This window comes from Leuresthes tenuis, unplaced genomic scaffold (assembly GCF_036924035.1).
Source record: "Leuresthes tenuis unplaced genomic scaffold, fLeuTen1.0.hap1 SCAF_14, whole genome shotgun sequence".
Lineage (NCBI taxonomy): Eukaryota > Metazoa > Chordata > Actinopteri > Atheriniformes > Atherinopsidae > Leuresthes > Leuresthes tenuis.
In genome coordinates, this window is record NW_027325368.1 from 22,769,799 (window position 1) to 22,781,985 (window position 12,187).

A 12,187-nucleotide genomic window follows, 5' to 3' on the forward strand; every position below is an offset into this window, starting at 1 on the left:
AAATCACGTGAAAACTGGCTATATTTGTAAGATTCTTTTTATTTGAATCCAAAAAGATCATTGTTTGTAATGACTGTTCATTCAGAGTTTAACAGAGTATTCACATACATTCATATGTACTAATTTAAGAAACACGAAGAAAACACAAGTTATTCATATTCTTCATATTCATTTCTCTAATGACCGGAAATAACCCATGATTGATTGGTTTCCCAGAAATGAGCCAGAAAATGACAAAATCTGGAAAGCCAAAAGGGTCACATCTAACTTCACAGGGCATTTAAAACGTGTTATGAAGCGCCACCTGGCATTCAAATTCAAGCCCCACCTTTAATTTGATGCCCCGAACATCTCACATGATGGTAACAACTTACAGGTGGCAACGACCTGAACAACACAGTGTGAGTGGGTCAGTGACGCACATGTGACTTCTATGGCCCTCAAATTGTGAATGTCACAACAACAGCTTGAGCCTTAAACTCACCAGTGCACAAAGTCTGAAATGAAGATTTGCCTGCACTAAAAATGGAAAACAAACAATGAGAAAAATGTTTGGCTGAATGCATATGTGGGTCTTTCACAAGGGCTGCAAACAAACTATAAAGCCAAGATCAGTGATTGATTAGTAGGCTCTGCCCTTGTTATTTTCTTTTTGGGAGGCAAACATTAAAATATCTTTGGTGAAATGGCTTCAAGATTGCAGAAGGATTCCAGGTGCCCTTATTTAAGCTCTTAGGATTACCATGACCTGGATGTAAAACATGGTGGAGGTTCTACTATGCTATGGGTCTGCTTTCTTGCTTCTAGTTCTGGATACATTAAATGCATCATAGGAATGAAGACAATAAATGATTACTGGTGAAACCACCAGTTGATAGATATAATACGACTGCTTTCTAATGGCTACAAGAAACCTTAAGAGGCTGTCATTGTTGCCAAAGTCCCACAACCAAATAAAAGATAATAGTTGTTCTCAGGCACAATAAGGAGTTCTAAAAGTTGTGTACATGGATGGGAAAGGGTGATAATCTGGGAAGCATTCTATCAGTTCTGGCCAATCTGAGTAACATGTCCATGGAACCCAGCTTGGAGTTAGCATTTAAAGATCTCTGAAGGCACAAGGATTAAAAGCTCTCTTATCTGATTAAACAAACTTGTCTTCACCTTATTTTCTGGCTAGCAACCTGGTGGGGTTTAATGCATTTAGCTGAACAAGTTACAGAGATTTTATTAATGATCTTAATGATCCAAGATGTTCATATATTTCCTTCAAAAATGGCAGCTTCAGCTTCAGCTGAGTTGAAAGCTAGCCACTGTTGTTTTGGGGCTGAAACATCAGCACTGTTGTGGAGCTGTGCTCTGCTGGCGGGTGATTCTTCAGGTCCCAAGCACAGTTCTTTGCTGCTGATAGACACCTACTGTCGCCCGGGCACAATGTGCATTTCAACATGGGCTAAACGCCGTCCTCATCTCGCTTGCTGAGAGAGCTGGTTGCCTGCTGAGAATCAGAAGGGATGCAGAGCCGGATTTTCTTTGCCTTTCTCTCTTTTATTCTTTTTTTGTCTGTTTTGTGTGAACAAAATCTCAACAGAAACAGATCGCTTATTTGAAAAAGCAACTAATAATGCATTACTTGATTTACAAAACTAATTACTAGTTACCTTTTTAAAAATATGAGCACTCTAAAGTGTTACTTTGTAACTTTGTGTTTCGCTGCAGAATGGCTGACCATTTCTCTTTTAAAGTACCAGTTATATGACAATCAACGCTAAGAGCTAGACAATCAGTTATACATCTTAAATGATTTTCTCCATGTTCAGCCAATGCAGTAGAATAATGACGCTTACCTCGCCCTGGCATTACATGGCATAGCATTTTTTTTCCCCCATAATTTGGTTGATGGGCTGGGATCATTTCAGTGATAAGAGCTGTAAATACTTAAAGAATGGAAGTTGCATTAAGATGCAATGAAGATATTGTGCTTTGAAGTTTTTAAAAATGGATCTCCAAATAAACAAGTTAAGCTTCTGAAAAATATGAGTTTGACAAATCATATATTTGTTGATGCTGTCCACAATGCGTGACAAGAAAATACATATTCAAAGTATTAGTAGCTGTAACTGTAACGTCCAAATATTTGGAACATTTTTCTATTCATGAAAAATTATACTGCCATTATGCTTTCTGGAGAGAGAAAAGTGGGAAAAGAGCAGGTCTCTACTGTAGATCACAGCCCACTTTCAGACACAGAGATGGGCCAGAAAGCAGCGAGGAGGCTGACATCTGCCACCCACTAAAATAGATGATTTATTTTTATTTGCCCGTCATCTTGCCCCATATTAGTGGCTGTCGGAATCAGAGCAACGGTTATGCAGGACTTAGCCCGGCTGCAATAACTGCACTGTTTAGAGAGACAAAAGGAAAATGCATTTTCAGTAAGCACGATTGGGTTTATGATGCTTCAAAAAGCACTGTTGAGGAAGGCTCACACTGCTTCACAGGGAGCTGTAATTCCGTGTTTGCATGCATGATGCAGCCACAGCAACCGAGTAATTAAATAATGATTATACAGATCATTAGCAGGACACAAACATACGCAGATGAATGCAGTTTTTTTGTCTGTGGGATTAAAAGTCAAATGAAAAGACAGCAGCAAGATTAGCAGAGCTTGCACAAACCTGCAAATGGTCACAACTTATTAACAGCCAGAGTTATATTAAAACAGATGTATTGTTCAATTATCCAAACAGAAAGAAGAAAGTAGCCATCGAGGTCATGAGTGTGTGGCTCAAGTTATGGCTGCCATGATATCCGAGGCCTATATATATCTCAGTTCCTGAGATATAAGGAACTTTAGAAATTGGACAAGAAGCAATTTTCTATAATAATATGTTGATTTTATCTGCCGACAAAAACAATTTACTTTCTTCGTGGCTGTTTTGGAGCCTCTGACTGTGTCACACAGTCTTTCTCTGGAGCTGCAAACTCAAATGACATCTTTTTGGAGCGTGTATCATCCATGTTGGCTTAAAAATATTTGTTATCTTACATACAATATTCCAACAAAAGATTAACCTCTGGTCTCAGACATGAGAATGTACATTTAAGAATGTGTCTTTGAGCATCTTATCCATGAAAAATCTTGTTGTTTGTCACGATTAAACAGCCCTTGTTACTCTCTAAACTGATTACTTCCTCGCTTGGTACAGATAATAAAGTATTCTACATACTTTAAGGGGATTTTTCTTTCCTTCCAACAGAAATCACTCGAAGGTAACTTGAATATGAAACCCTTAAACACCTTATGATAGAAAGACAGTACCTTATATAATAAGTATATAAGTATAAATATAAGTTTCATGAGGTTCTTCTGCTAACAGACAAACTAACACCTCTGAAATCACACTAAATGATTGTTAAACATTATTTCACCTCAGCTATGACTGTTTGGAGTTTGAAATCAGGCCTGCAGGTGGAGACAGACACCCACCATCTGAACGCACTCCAGCAGTGGCTGTCATCAGTGCCTCAACAATCCCCTCTAAATCTTGCTCCTCTGGGATTGGATTCATTAGGTCTGTTTTCTCCGGAGTTTAGATCAAGTTGCACCAACAAGGCTATCATACCCTGAGCGATCCTGAAAACGGATCCTAAGTCAACATGCTGAGGTCATCTCATGAATTAAAGAACCCGAGGAATATGTTTTTTTGTCATTTTATAGGCTCGTCTCAGATATTAGGTGCCCACGTCTCTCAACAAAAACACGATCAACTGCTGTTAACAGTTTCCATGATTTCAGCAGCCGAATTTGTCATATTTGACTCGGCATTCTTGTAATTTCTTGGGGACAAAAAAGCAACAGGGAGGCTGGAATGAGAGAGAACGAAAATCAGGTTATACACCGGGTGGGGTGGCATGTTAAATATTACCCCCGTTTTAGGCAATGTGGGGCTGACCATGAAGTCAGCTTTACATGAGGTAAAGGGCAATCATAAAAATGCTACACAGAGAAAGAATTATGTTTTTTATGAGTCAGGGCCTCTGACTTCCAGTTTTAGGGAAACCATAAAACTTACGCAAACGTAAAAAAAAATGGTCAAAATGTGGATGTCATTGAAAGGCCACCAGTATGAGCAGATATGATTTTACTGCATTTGTCAGCGCAATTAAATGGGATTTACTACGGATCATAAAGAGAATGTAGAGTTTATTACCGGAGCTTTTTTTTTTTTCTTATCCTCATCAAACCACCTAAAACATGACGACTGGACGTAAAAAACCACATTCACTGACGTGGACTGCTGAGGAGACATCGCTCAACTCACTGAAAAAGACTAGATGTTTGACATCCTCATGGTGCAGGTCAGTTCCCCTGTGAGTGAACCTGATGCGTGTGTGTGTGTTTGAGCTGAGGGTCAGAAAAACAGCATTATAAATGAGGCCACTGGGTCAGGAAATCCTGTCAGTTCACATGGCCCCTTGAAGGCACTCACTTGCAAACAAAGTCAATCACGCAGGGTGGGGACCCCTGGATTTTTATTGCACAATTAAGCCAGAAATCACTCATACATTTGTTCAAGTTTCCCAAGAAAAATAAGCTCCCAGGTGTGGAAACGGTCTCATTAAAAAAATATATAGTACAGAAGAGATTTGAGAAGACTGGATGAAGACAGGTGGAAATACCACTGAAGAAGCAGGTATGGGAATATGTTCCTATATCCTCCGACATGTGTCCCCTTCTGGTCTCTCTGGGTTAATCTGACTGTAAGACCTTTAGCAAATCTGTTTTCAAATATTTCTTGGCCCAATTTTAACACTTGTGAATCTTGTTCAGTGACATTCATGTTCAGCCTTCTTGACACTAGCCATTTCTTCCACGGCGTATACTGATATTTGGAAAATGGTGGCGGTGCAAAATGAAAAAGTTCCTGGTTGCTTCATCTTTAGCTTTTACATACTTTTCACTATGCGTTATTGAGTCGACAATTTGCAAGAAGACATTGCATTGTCCAGTGGTTATGCCTCAATACTTGTGCATATGAGCTGTGCATCCATCTAATAGGCATTTTATTATTTTTTACATCTCATTGTCAGTCTAATCTCTTTTTTATGCCCCATTTCACCTGTGGTAATGAAGCTTTCCAGTAATTATGCACACCATAATCTGAAGTTAATCACTTTAGGCTGCAGTCATTAGACAATTGCATAAGATACAATAACCATTTAAGGTCATTTGTCCAACTCTGTGTACTTGTGCATGGTGGTCTGAGCCACACTTTATGCAATCTGAGTCTCCCTGACCCAAGTAAGGAAACTGGGCTCCATGAATTTGACATCATAAGGGTTTTTGATTTGCACTTTGTCTGGGCCCTCACCCAGAACCAATTTGCTTTGGGAGACGCTACCAGGGGCAAGCTGCAAGCTGTCTCTGACACATAGCTCCTGAGATCGCAGGGGCAATTAAACCAATCCACCATGATAAGGTGTCCATTAATAGAGGAGGACCTGGGAGGACGCCTTGGGGCAGATCCAGGACCCGCTGGTGAGACTAATTCTCTCGGTTCACTTGGTAACAACTTGGTGTCCATCCAGAGCTCGAGGAGGTGGCTGGGGAGAGGGAGGTACAGGGATTTCTGCTGGATGGATGGATAGATGGATGGAAGCATCCAAGGTCATATGGTTTGGAAATTGACAACATAAATAGAAGTACTTCAACCTTCTAGATTGATAAGAAAAAAGTAAAATGTGTGACATTTCTGATTTCCAAATGGAGCAAACTGTTGGAGCGTGATTGGCTGGGGCCTCAGTGACAAAAGCTGCCAAGTTGTGAAACAGCACAGCGTCTGACGTCATGCCTGATACCAAAATCAAATGCAACAGAAAGGAAAAAAAAGAAAGAAGAAAAAATGCTTGAAGGGTAAGTCAGGATGGAAGATGGAACCCAGGGACAAACACATTAAAGTGCATTGTGTTAAGAAACCACAGAACTGTAGCCACTCTGAGACCGGATGCCATGACAGGGCTGCCGCTCTCAAACCTTTTCTTTCCCACAATCAAGGTTCTGTGGAAAAAACTCAGGAAGTTGACAGTAGAGAGGAAAAAATGCCATCATACGTGCATTAAGTTTGTGTTGTAAATTCATTTACATAGCTTCAAAAAAAAAGATAGGCTTGCTGTTGCTTCCTGTTTTCAGTCGATGCAGTGTGCCAAGAAAGCTGTCAGATCCTGAGATTTCATTTCATATACTACACCGATATCTGCGACTTTGTGTATATCTTAACATAAATAATGTCAGCATATTATCAAAAATATTGGACTTCTGACAGAGAGAATAGTTTTAAATAAAGACTTGTTGGTTAATAACTTCTGCTGCTCGTGAATCTCCAGTTAAGTGATCATGCTGCTCTGTGCATCTGTTTCCATTTAAGGACCTTCAGGGAGATTTAATGAATGTGAAAAAAAGTGATGGGCCTCATATGTATGGAGAGGCCCATTTGCAACCTATAATTGTGTTGTGTTTATTCAAACTGTGACACAAAGAGAAAAAAAATCCAGCATTCGCAGAGTCTTATTGAAGCAAAACATAAGCAGAGTCAGTGTGGCAGGTTTTTGCACCAACAGATTGCCCACGCTGTCTGACTGCAGGGTCGTCAATAGATTCCTGCTGCATCAATCTTTGTTGTTTAAACAGATGGCAGCGGCACCAAAGGGCTTGTGCTGTGCCTGATCGAATTCTTGATAGGAAAACCCAGAGGAGCCCGTGTCAGAGGCCACAGGGGCCAGTAGATTCTAAGCACATTAACATTCCTGAATAAATAACCCCGGGGAATGTTATTGTGGAGACGTTAAACAGGATTTTCCTCGCAGAGCTCAGGAGAAAGGCCAGGCATCACTCCGGAATCTCTTTTGCCCTGTGGTAGGAGGAGCTCGAGGACCCAGTGCCAAAAAGAGGAGATTTTTAAAGCCCTTACTTCCTACCCTCCTTAGAAAACACTTCAATCTCTGGAAACTGATGCACGTTGAAATGTTTAAATCTTCTTTTGGCTTGATCTCCTTCCCAGCACTCCCTTGTTTTTCCTCTTCATGTCAGTGTTTGCTATCATAGCACTTAACATATCTAAATGATTTGACAAGTGATGAAAAATCTATTACTTGTATCTACTTTATACATTTGCAGAGACTTTGCATTCTGCTATCTGTGGGTTTCTTACAACTGTACAGAACATCTGCACACAATCATTTCACTATAGCAATGGGAGTTACATGTTTCTGAAAATGTTGTGACATTCCTGCTGTAATCTCTGAGCAACATTTAATGCTATGATAAACTTTAATGTATTAATAAAGCTCTCCTCAACAGATATGTGAGAGCAATGAACAAACCTACAGAAAATATTTCATACAAAATTCAATATTTCATACAAAATTCAATATTTCATACAAAATTCAATATTTCATACAAAATTCAATATTTCATACAAAATATTTAGTAAAATACCAAATGAATTCAAATTATCTTTTCTCTTAATTTCATTTAACAAAATTTCAGAAGCTGATAGACCTTCATGTGGATACTGTTCTTTTGCTGCACCATGGAGGCATTTACACACATCCCTTATTACTGAACCAGATAGATAACTTTTAGTAATTTATTCATCATTAGTCAGACACAATGACATTACCTGCAAGTCACTTATTTCCTTAATATAAGCTAAACCAAGTCTTAAATTGTTACCAAATTCACCGATTCATTGTCATTTAGTGTACAAAAATACCATCCATCCATCCATCCATCCATCCATCCATCCATCCATCCATCCATCCATCCATCCATCCATCCATCCATCCATCCATCCATCCATCCATCCATCCATCCATCCAACCATCCATCCATCCATCCATCCATCCATCCAGGTGAGGTGTCTTGTAAAGCAGGTGTACTTTCTGTTAGATGTGGCAGATTGTAAATTATAACTTGCTGTAATCATTATTATTACAGTGAAACTAACTTTACTGCCGTAATGGTGATATAGTCAAACATAACTAATGTTGAAAAAACAAGGTAAATCATTAAAATTGCCAGCTCCCACAAGTCCCTATCAGGTCTCTAAACTGTGAAAAAGTGTTTTATTATTGAGTGATTTCATCATTAGGTCAACAAGAAGAAGTGATGAGGCAATCAGTCAAAATTCCAGCCAAGTAATGTTTGCCTCCAAGGTCACTTTTTATGTTGTGACAATCTGCAAATGTCATTGTCCTCCAGAACAGCAAAACTGAAAATAAAAAACTCTGTCTTAAGTGAAACGGTTTATTTGACTTCTATTGTTGACCTGTCCAACAGCATGCTTAAATGTCACACAACAGAACTGTTTGCAATGCAATAGCTCTACTCGTACTCAGCCTGTTATCGCTAAATCTTGACAATATCTCCCCCTTACTCTCCCTTTACATATTGTGGTGCCTTGGGAGGAGATAGGATGGGTCAGGTATAGTGCAGCTTGGAGCTCACTAGATAGTAACAATCCACCCTTTTGCTCCTCTGGTGAATCACAAATTCCTAATGTTTGAAGTCAGCAGCAAGGGAGGAGGGAGCGCCACACACATTGATGATCAGATTAATTGTAGCTGTGCTCATTTAGGAGATGCTTCTCTGCAAGGCCAACGATGACTTTATGTAAGAGATCTTTCTCCTGAGATGTGTATTCACTGCCTGAAAGGTCACCCCCGATCAACATGCCGAGTGACGAAAGAAAGCAAGCAAGGTCACAAGCCTCTGGCCAGATGCCAGTGGAAACAAAGCTTACGGAGAGAATAAGTGTTGCTGCTGAGGTTAAAAGTTATGGACACAGGGACAGTTCTCTTCCTCGCTCCTTCTTTATCTAAATTCTTCTGCTTTGTATCATGACCTCCCCTCTTCGCTGTTACACAAGTTACTGGCTGAAAACACACGGGGCCCCATAGAGGGGCCCGGGGATATTATCTTTATTATACTGTACACAACAAAAGACTTTCAGCTGACACACGTTGCTATTTCTCTATAAACTTATCATCTGGAGGCCTGGGGAAACGCAAATCCTCTCGTATGCGGTGATGTGTTTCCTCACCGGTGTCGGTAACCACCATCACCAGCCTCCTCCTCCTCCTCTCACATACTGAACCCATCTCACTGACGAGATGTTGCTGTCTTGTCAGCAAATAGCTGCCAGTACCAGGTGAGCATGTGCTGAGCATCAGAACACGCTGTCGATGGTTGGTGAAGTCATTGTTTGTGTTCTGTCAGCAGTATATATTCATTCTTGGCCCTTTTCCCTTGGGGCTCCTCAGGAGACATATGGATGTAATTTGTTCAAATTCTTAAGCTAGAAAAAAAAACGGGCCTTGGGAATTTAGAGCTGGAAATCAATCTGAGAGGGTGGGATTTGTTGGGGGAGTAAGGTTTGCTGGCGCACCGGTAATCAGGATTTCTGTGAGGAACGGATTTTAAAGAATTTCAAGTAACATGTTAGTGTGCTTTTACAAGTTTTTATGGAACAAGCTAAAATTCTGACTTAGAAGAAATAATACAAGAAAAATCCCCTGCTCTGTACTGCAGGTTAAAGGTTACAACTCAACGTGGCCACTGGATCGAATTACAAACTGATTGAATTGCTGAGGCTGTGGATGCTCGGTGACATGTCAGCAGCTCAACACAATTCGGTTTATTTGCATAGTTCCAATTCAAAACGAAGGTAAAGTAAAGGCACTTTGTAAAAAATAACTCAAATAAGAAGAGATAGAAATAATAACTACTTGGTTTGTGTTGAAAAACATCGCAGTGAGGACTGAAATACTTCTTTGTACCTTGCTATCATCATCTTAAGGGATGTCATTTTGACAAATCAGATGCAGCTGTTTCTCACAACATGGAGAAATAATGTCTTCCTTGAACTATTATTTCAATATATCATGTAGTAGGTAATTATAGAGACATAATTGCCCGTTACTCATGGGGTCGTTTGTGAGAAGACACACACTAAGGGTGACATGACTGATTTGACTCTTCCCTTCAGTGCTATTTTGACTTTTCCTCTTACCAACTACTGTGACAAACAACAAACACATATTTATTCCTGATTTATGCAGACTTAAAGTGTCCCACAAGTCTCGGCTTGTCATGAAATAACTTACTCAAGAGAAAAACAGATGGTGAAAAGAAGAAGTTGTTGCTTGTTGACTGGCCATCATTACAAGTCATGTATAGCTCTGTCACCAGCAATGAAAAGCATTAACTCGAAGAAATGCTTTGGATTGCTTACCTCTGCATTTGAGCGGTAACTTCCATGGCGAAAAGGAGACATGTGAGACAGACAGCTGAGACGCTGACACTGAGCTGGAAAACCTTAAGGAAAGAGTTTACTCGTCAACAAATGTTTTGTGCCTTTACAATCCAGACCCTGATCACTCTTGTACGTTAAACTGGTTCAGACAGAGATTGTTGGTCAGCGTCGCCCTGTCTTCATATCTGGTGCAAGAGAAGTTGTGATGGCAGAAGTTTGGCTTCCATCGTGGTGTTTACATTCTCCAGGCAGAGGGGAGAGAGCAGGCAATAGAGACAGGGTGACACAATTATTTACAGCTGGAGCACAGAAACCAAAAGTACTCAAATAGTGAGACTTTTTGGGCACGGGCGCAGCATTTTATGAATAGCATTGAGGCCAAGACTGTTTTTTAGCAGGGGCATTTGCATGAACTGTGTAAGGATGACTGAGGGGCAGATAAGAGACACTTGCGTTACATAGTTTAGCCTCGCTACATCTCTATGCAGCGTTCTTGTAAACAGCCAGTGTAGAGGGATTAAAGATGCGGTGCGCTTTCGTATGAATGTTTTAAGCCTGCTGCTGAAATTCTAGGAAACTGATTGTGTGCCATAAGCCTAAAAAAAGAAAAACTCTTAAAACTTGGCACGGCTGAGGAGTCTCCTGGGGAGCCAGCCATCATCAATGCCATTCCTGGAATATGAAAAACATGCCCAGTGGAGCTGTAATGAGGTCACTTATCAGCCAGGGCATTCGGAGGGTGTGCCACGCTTCCTCTCTGTATCCCTCCATCTGTCAGAGAGTAGAGGAATGTCCTCTGCAGCTACCGCCAATAATGTCATGTGGCGTCAAACTCTGAGACAGGCTGCAAGTTGACTGAAGGAGGAGGCGGGCAAAGCTTTCAGATGAAAAGCTTTCTGGGAAAATGAACCAGGTCAGAATTCTCCATTTTTATCTCAAAAGTTTTAACTGAGAAACTACAGAACTGCACAAAAGCCTTGAGCCACCCCTGATTTGTTGACACTTTTCCAGGAAAATGTGAAATAAGAGATGCACTTTACTGAGAGGCATATGCAGAGTTTCAACTATTCAAACGAGCGTTGCTATAAATATTTAGTATGAGCACCTTTATTCTTCAACACAGCCTGAACCCTCTCAGACAAGCTTTCAAGTAATTTCTTTAAGTAGTCTTCAGGAATAGTTCTCCAAGCTTCTTGAAGGACATTCCAAAGCTCTTCTTTGGATGTTGGCTGCCTTTTGTTCCATTCTCTGTCAAGATGATCCCACACTGCTTCAATAATGTGGAGGTCAGGCCTCTGGGGAGGATTCATCCCTCCATAAGACCTGTTGCCACTGATTTTCAGTCCAATTCTTGTGTCATTTGGCATAGCTCAGCCTATTCTCCTCGTTTCCTTTTCTGACAGTTCTTCTTTTGCACACCATGCTGAGATATGCCAAGTTTTTTGACTCATATCTCTTTATGAATCCTCTTAAATACTCTTATGTCTGTCAAAATGAGTTACTTCTGGAACCCTTTGGAGACGCACTGCAACAAAAAAAATAGGAACAAATTATGTAACCTTCTGAAAGGCTACTAGTAACAAATTGCCTAAAGATACGATTTGAAATTGGCACAACACTGGCTCATCCCTTGAGTTAGGTGACCTTTTTTTCTGAAGTTTTTCAGGCACTAGTGGCCTTTTTTTTTTTACTGTACAGGAAAAAAAGGCAGAGAGAGTGGAGTGACATTCAAAGGACTACAGGCTGTGCCTCAAACCTATCTTAACTGAATGAAGAACCTTCAGCCAGCTGAGCTACCCAGCACCCCAACTTAGATGCTGTTTTTATGCTTTCAATGTTTTGTTAGTCCGAGTTAAGAGGCTTAGACGAAG